This window comes from Capsicum annuum, chromosome 7 (genome assembly GCF_002878395.1).
Source record: "Capsicum annuum cultivar UCD-10X-F1 chromosome 7, UCD10Xv1.1, whole genome shotgun sequence".
Classification (NCBI taxonomy): domain Eukaryota; kingdom Viridiplantae; phylum Streptophyta; class Magnoliopsida; order Solanales; family Solanaceae; genus Capsicum; species Capsicum annuum.
This window is the reverse complement of record NC_061117.1, coordinates 32,104,115-32,111,103: the sequence shown is the minus strand read 5'-3', so window position 1 is coordinate 32,111,103 and position 6,989 is coordinate 32,104,115. Positions and strand designations below refer to the sequence as shown.

General features: G+C 33.1%; 1 long non-coding RNA gene across 5 annotated transcripts; it reads right to left on the bottom strand.

Moving 5' to 3' along the window:
- Positions 1-3,493: 3,493 nt before the first annotated feature.
- LOC107853529 lies at positions 3,494-5,247 on the bottom strand. 5 transcript variants are annotated; one of them, XR_007042682.1, is made up of 4 exons: positions 5,061-5,247; positions 4,515-4,800; positions 3,791-3,904; positions 3,494-3,572 (listed from the first exon to the last, which is right to left on the bottom strand). It is a non-coding gene; the product is annotated as an uncharacterized LOC107853529 (long non-coding RNA). The 5 variants fall into 5 exon arrangements; XR_007042681.1 differs by having other exon boundaries at positions 3,494-3,567; XR_007042683.1 differs by lacking the exon at positions 3,791-3,904 and having other exon boundaries at positions 3,494-3,567.
- Between the last annotated feature and the right edge of the window lie 1,742 nt (positions 5,248-6,989).

Below are 6,989 nucleotides of genomic sequence, written 5' to 3'. Positions count from 1 at the left end.
GCTAACTCAGCAGTGTGCAGAGCTATGTCGATCGGAAGACATTAAAGTTCCAGAGCTAGAAGGAGACGTTGGACACTCCATAAAACCCATAACATTTATCAATCTACTTCTGCAGGTACAAACAAAGGATTTAATCGACCAAGATACCAGAATGTGAATATGAATAAAATATTGGAAAAACCATTTACCCCAAAAACACAAAAAGACCACTTGTTCATACCCCCACAAGTTACCACATACCAAGATAGCCTAATCCAAGACAAAAAAGTATACAACTACACAGCCCAGAAATACATAGAAAATATCTACAGAGTACAAACTTTTCTAAACCATAACCCCAGAGCTACAAATATCAAAGAACCAAACACCAACTATATAACCCAAAAATTACAAAGATATAACAAACTAATTGCACTACCCAAAACTAACCCAAGCCTAGTAAAGACTTGTTTTGACTATGGACTATTAAACACCATATACACCCAAGACGGAGAAGAATTAACAGCTATGGAAGAATTACACAAGATATTCACCACCTACAAAAGGATAACGAAAGGAAATCTATTTTACATAAAGTGTTATACTGCACCAGCAGAGATACTATATGACGAAATAAAACCAGTTATACAAGTTGTAAAAATAGGAGTAACTAGAGATATGATCATACCAGAAGATATTACACAGCAACCGGAGATACCCAGAATCGAGATACCCGACTTCTACGCAAATAAACGACTTATTGGACTAGCTACGATTATCCAAGAACTAGCAAATAATTATACTAATGGAAACCCAATATGGAGCTATTATTCGAGAGATCATCAAATGATTTACTCTAATTCAAAAGAGCTACGACAAGCAGATATGGAAGATGTCAGACAATGGATAATGACATTACTTAACCCAGAAAAATAATCTACCGCAAGAGCAATTAAAAAAGGATTTATTTTAGAAGGACTACTGACAAGATATTGTAAAATAATTAGATACAAATATCCAGATCACCAATGTTCAAGATGTAATGGAGAAGATAACATTATTCCAGAAGTACATCTAAAATAAAAGAAAACAAAATGCCAGCTGGAAAAATGAGATAAGAAGCAATAATGGAGATATAGCAGATACGACAACATCAATGAAAGACAAGATATTGGATTATTTATGAAGCATTGTATAGATTTTTACGTAGAATTGTTAAGATTGTAAATTATGTAGACTTATAGACTTGGACTTTTTTCTTTAGCCTTTAAAGGCTATGTATAGGCTTTTTAGGTTTAGGTAACCTTTAGTAGCCTTTTTGACTTATAGGATAGCATTTAAAAAACGTGTAAAGATGCTTGTAAAGTTTTTTTTTCATTCTATAAAGGAAGGCAACTGAAGGCATTGCAAAGCAAGCCTTCATGCATTGAAGCAAATACTCTCTCCATTCCACAACAAATATTTTACTCAGTTAATTAAAAAACAGACATATTTCAATGAAAAAAGCTATGGAGGAACAAACTTCATAAATATCAAAACTACCCGAACAGGTATATTTATTTATGATTATGAATAGCTAAATTCATAATTCCCAACAATCATGATATGATAAAATAAATTCATATTAGTTACTTTATAGTAGAATTATTCGAAGAATAATATGTTAAGAAGTTTATTAACAAAGCGAAAACGGAGAAAAATCCCTAAGAATTATGCCATCCTAAAGGTGAAACCAATGAGGCAAGAAGCCGTGGCGGGGAGTAACCAGAGTAGAGGCGCTGTTTAAGGGAAAAAGTATCCGGATTACCATGTTAATAGTGACCGAAGAACATATTATTTAAGAATAATCTAGTATATAGTAATCTAAGATGACCATATTTTGTTATGTACATGGTTGAAGGGAATATTTTGAAAAAAACAATTTTATGAAAATGAATAATTATTTATCTGATGTGATGGTAGATAAATTTAAAATACTTATTTTGTATGCACTTAAAGATATAAAAGTAGCAGATATAAGAAAAATAATATTAGAAAAAGCATTTGGTGAATATTATATGACTAGAGTAAATTATATACCATACCTACCTAACTACTCTTACAAATACTTACCATGACAAATTACATAGAATTTTTAGGAAAAAATATGAGAAACATACAGATACTAGAAAAACAGATGAAAATAAATATAGACAAATACATGGAAAATGAAGATATAAAATATATAGAATTTCTTAATATGCAAAAATTACTAAGACTAAAACAAACAACTACAAAATATTATAATAAAATCAAAAGAACAATGTTTGAAATTTATCAAATTTTAGAACATTATCAGGCCATGGCTGAGAACTATGGTAAACAACTTGTCCAACTTCACTACCAGTCTCCTACCATGTTTCTCTTCTCACAGCCTCTTCCAAACTTTCTTCTGGATACTAATAAATTTAGATAGGAATTAATGCGACGTTTGCAAGAGTCCCAAAGGCGAGCAGGAAAGGTGGAAAGTTCTGTCGAAGTACTTGAAATACTGGGTGAAAAAGTTCAGCAAGACATCAAGGAGGCTAGGGATCAAGCACAATATTGGCTGAGTAGGTTGAGTGAGCTTATGTAGCCCACAGCTGTTTTATCCCTACTACTTTCTCTGAACTCTATGACAGTTATCTACATAGCTTATTTATGTTGAAGACATTTTAAAAATTGTGAATGATCATCATGGGAATCGCACATGGTTGAATCTTGTTTTGTACATGATGGTAACATTTAACTCTTTCTGTGAACTTTAGCATTTTTTGCAGTATCAAGTTTTAGCAAAAACTAATCTCAACATCAATAATGCACCATATACAGTATTATTTTTATACACTCTCCAAAATGACATGCAATTATTTGCAGTTGTCCAGTGGGTCCACATCGAGTGTTGTCATCAGTTGCTTACAACTCTTTCATAATTATTACTATGAAGTTTTTTTTTTTTTTGAGATATGCAGTCAAACACATACACTTATTAACTGCTTGGTTTGGCTTCTCTAGCTTCTTTGATTGATTACAGTGGCAGGCTGTTGATCTCTTGTCCTCCACAATCCAGAAGTGCAGATCACATTACCTTTTTGGCTCAACTCATGTTATCCTTAATCATCTGTCTAATAACTTTCAACATATGAAACTAAGCAAATTTTCTTAAAATGTGGCATTAAATAGTCACTTCCAGACTCAAACTAATAGTAAATGACATGGATAAGTGGAAAAAATTTCCATTTTCAGTGTTAAATTAGCCCATAAAAGATATGATGCGATCACTTTTTCAAGTTTGGATAGGTCACGATCTGGTCAATTATTAACTCAATTTATTTTGAGCCTCGGCCCAACTCAACGTATCGAATAATTGAGGGGTCATTTGTAGAAATGACCTTATTTCACAGTTGTAACTTTGCAGACAAATATAACTTTGCAGAGAGTACGGGAACATCAGGAACAAGCACATATTTGTCATAGTGTAAGGACAAGCATCACCTCAAATGTAATGTCACATGCATAGGGGCTTTTCAGAGCTGCCACACATATTCGAGCAACCTCTTCACGGGATATCTTCCCTTGTACATATCAGATATAAATGTTCTCATGAGAAATTATCAACATTGTGCAAAGTGATCTTCAGCTAGACTTTATGGAAAAAAAAAGAATGATACAGGCTCCACAAGACTATAAATCAGAAACAACTCTCTAACTTCTGACCAAATACCATGAAATTACACAGGCCCCACAAGGCTTTATAAATCAGAAAATAAATTTCTAATTTTCGAGCTAATACCGTGAAATTGTCTCCTTGATCGAAAATGAGATAAGCTCCTGCAGGCTCCTCAGTTAAGGCACAAGGCCTGACTATCGTATATGGTAGCCCAAATTCTCGAATCTCATCCTCTCTCTGGCACAAAACTTTATCTGTGTGAGCATAGGGATGCAAACAGTAGAATACTCAAGGTAGAAAGAGTTAAATGTCTTACCTCCAGTCAGTACTTATAACAGAATGCTCATTGTAAAACAAGATGTAAACTGTTATCAGATGACATGTATAGGTAGCAACGTATGCCAAGAAGAAGGCTCTTATCTCCTACATCTTTTAGGGAAAGGTAATTGCGAAAGGGTCCTATCTCCTACTTAATTGTCTATTATATACTTTGTATATGGTCACAATTTTACAACCTCCAACTGTGGTAAAACTTGACAAAATCAGAAGCTAAAAATACATGCAACTTTGGTTAACTTGGGAGATGTTGCAAACTAACTATTTATATGTTCAATAGGTGAATACTGGAGTGGAAACATCATCCACCTCAACAGCCATTTAACATAATAAAGACATATTACTCAAAAGATGACGTTCCCATTTTATTATGATCAACTGCAAACTCTAAATTTGGGACTTCATCCAGACCATTAAGCATTTCTTTTGGTGAATAAGCTTTCTAACCATTACTCATTAACAAGGCATTTATCCTCGTCTGGAAAGAAGTAGGAAAACTCAAAGTACAAACCTTTACTTTGAATTTCAGGATGAAGCCCAATTCCTTGTTCAATCGCACAGCTGGAGGTTGTTTGCTTAAATCATTGTATGCATTTAACTCGGAATTAGCTAACTTTTCCTCTTAATACTCAGTCAGTTTTTCCTGCTCAGGTTGTGGTGTTTTTGGAGCCATTGGGTCAATAATTGAGCTGTCCCCTACGAAATCGTCCGACAATGATTTTGCTTCCAGAAAATGATCTGCGGCAGAGTTTGGAGTTGGGTACTCCCTTTTCATCTTCAACACAAAATTGGTCGCGCTGACAAAAAAAAAAAAAACTGATGGAGATGAGGACAGATCCAAAAAAAGGTCTAAGATAATCTATTGTATTTTCATGTTTATACATTGAGTCAATGAATTTTGAGACAAAAATGAGAACATACAACAGAGAAAGAAAGAGAGATGACTATTGAGCAATCATTTAAACCTAATCAAAATAATAGTACAACAGATTCACGAAAATTCTAATAATAAAATACATCACTGAATTAGGTTAAAGAAGAAGTAATCAAGCAACACCTGAGAATTTAATGCTCTTGTTGTTGTTTGGATCCATAAATGGAGAGCTTGGGGAAGAAGAGAGAGAGAGAGATACAACGGGAATGATCTGGAAGGAAAGGGAAACCTTGTGGTTTGGTTTAAAAAATAATCTTATCGTTTTATCCTTGAAAATGAGTGTATTTACGGTATTGCTATTGGTCGTTCCCCTCCTCCTTTTCTATATATTTTCTATATATATATATATATATACTAGATAGAGGTATGACCGTGCACTGAACAGGCCCAATGCATATAGTAGAATAAAATAAAGACGTAACAGTAAGGGACTATCTCATTTGAATAGATCAATTGATAAAAATGATTGCAAATGTATTTTTTGTACTATCATGAAAATAATATACTACTGGATGCTCATATTCACAAATGGTAGTGAATGTAATCTATTTACATTGATATCGGTAATATTTATAGATTCTACAATAGGAGATGCATTTTGTTGTTGTGATCAATCTCTCAGGCCTTTTTGATCGAACACCTGTTAAATGAGATTTAAAGATTAAATTAGGTCAAAAGTTTAAAATGTAATAATAGAACAAATCTTTATTCAACGAAAATAGACACAGTAGTTATTAAGTCAAAACGGCCAGGCAATAGCAAGTTATATTGCGCTAGAAGGATTGATGTCTAGAGTACAAAAATGGCAGCCTAAAAAATAGAGTAGCATTTAAACCTCCCAGGGTTTGTTAGAACAGCTTGCCTGGACACTAAAAAAATGAAACGAACACTTTGAAAGGTTATTTGAACTCTCCAAATTTTATTCCAACCTAAGAGTATTTGTAGGACTGTCCAAAAGTCAATAAAACTTCACGGTGAAGGTCCCCTTTTTTTATCTCTTTCCACAATAAGGTATCTTGTTTAGCATTTAGATTCTTAAATATGTTTTCATTTCCTAGAACAATATTGGAACTTCCCCATAATTTAGGCCATCGGTTTCTGATGGATCTCCATACTCCAAATCCGTAGAATTATTATTTAATGCAGTGATCCTTCATTCCATATAGGTTATAGCTTCTGTACAATATTATCAGAAACAAAAGCGCTTCCTTTTCTAAGTTGTCAAAACAAACAATGTATACGGGGTACTCCCCCACCTCTCTAAGTTTACGTAACAATAAAATCACATGTACTTTATAAAGATAAGTATCTTCAGTCAAATGAGTCATCCTGCTGACGCAGTAAATTTTTTTTACTGAAATCTGCACTACTATACAATTAACATGGAGTGCAACCAGTATACATATTGAACACCCACAAAAATTACATTGACATTCTTTTATTACAGGGTTTTATTTCAGCAGCTCATTAATACTTCAAAATGGAAACCAAAAACATCAGTTCAAATATAACACTATTTTGTTGATTTATTGATCACATACATAGGTGCTTGACATTTAGTTGTTTTTTCATGTTAGCATATACATTTAGAATAGACTCTAAAAAGTGCCATATATCTTGTTTACATCCCAAATATATTAGAAAGAAATCGCCTATAACAAAAATGCTAGAAAAAAACTGAAGTATGACTATTCATGCCTGTTGTTTTCTTCAAAAGAAAATAATAAAATGAATAAGTTTGTTTGTCATTAATTATGTAAACAAATTAAATAAAGCAGGAGACTAAAAGGAAGGTATTAACTTCCTTTTGCAAGGTGTAACATGACTAATGTAAATAACTCCATAATTTTCTGGACTTGCAAAGCTCCTAAATTTATGCTAGGAGAACTCACATTCTGTATAGGAGCTAACCTTATTTTTGTAACTCATTCGCATCCTCCTGATGGTTTATGAATGGAATCTTTTACCGAAAGAAGTAAAGAAAAGAAAACAACATAACATTAAATAGCAAACAATATAATTTGAAAAGGTAAAGAGAGTAAAGGAAAACCT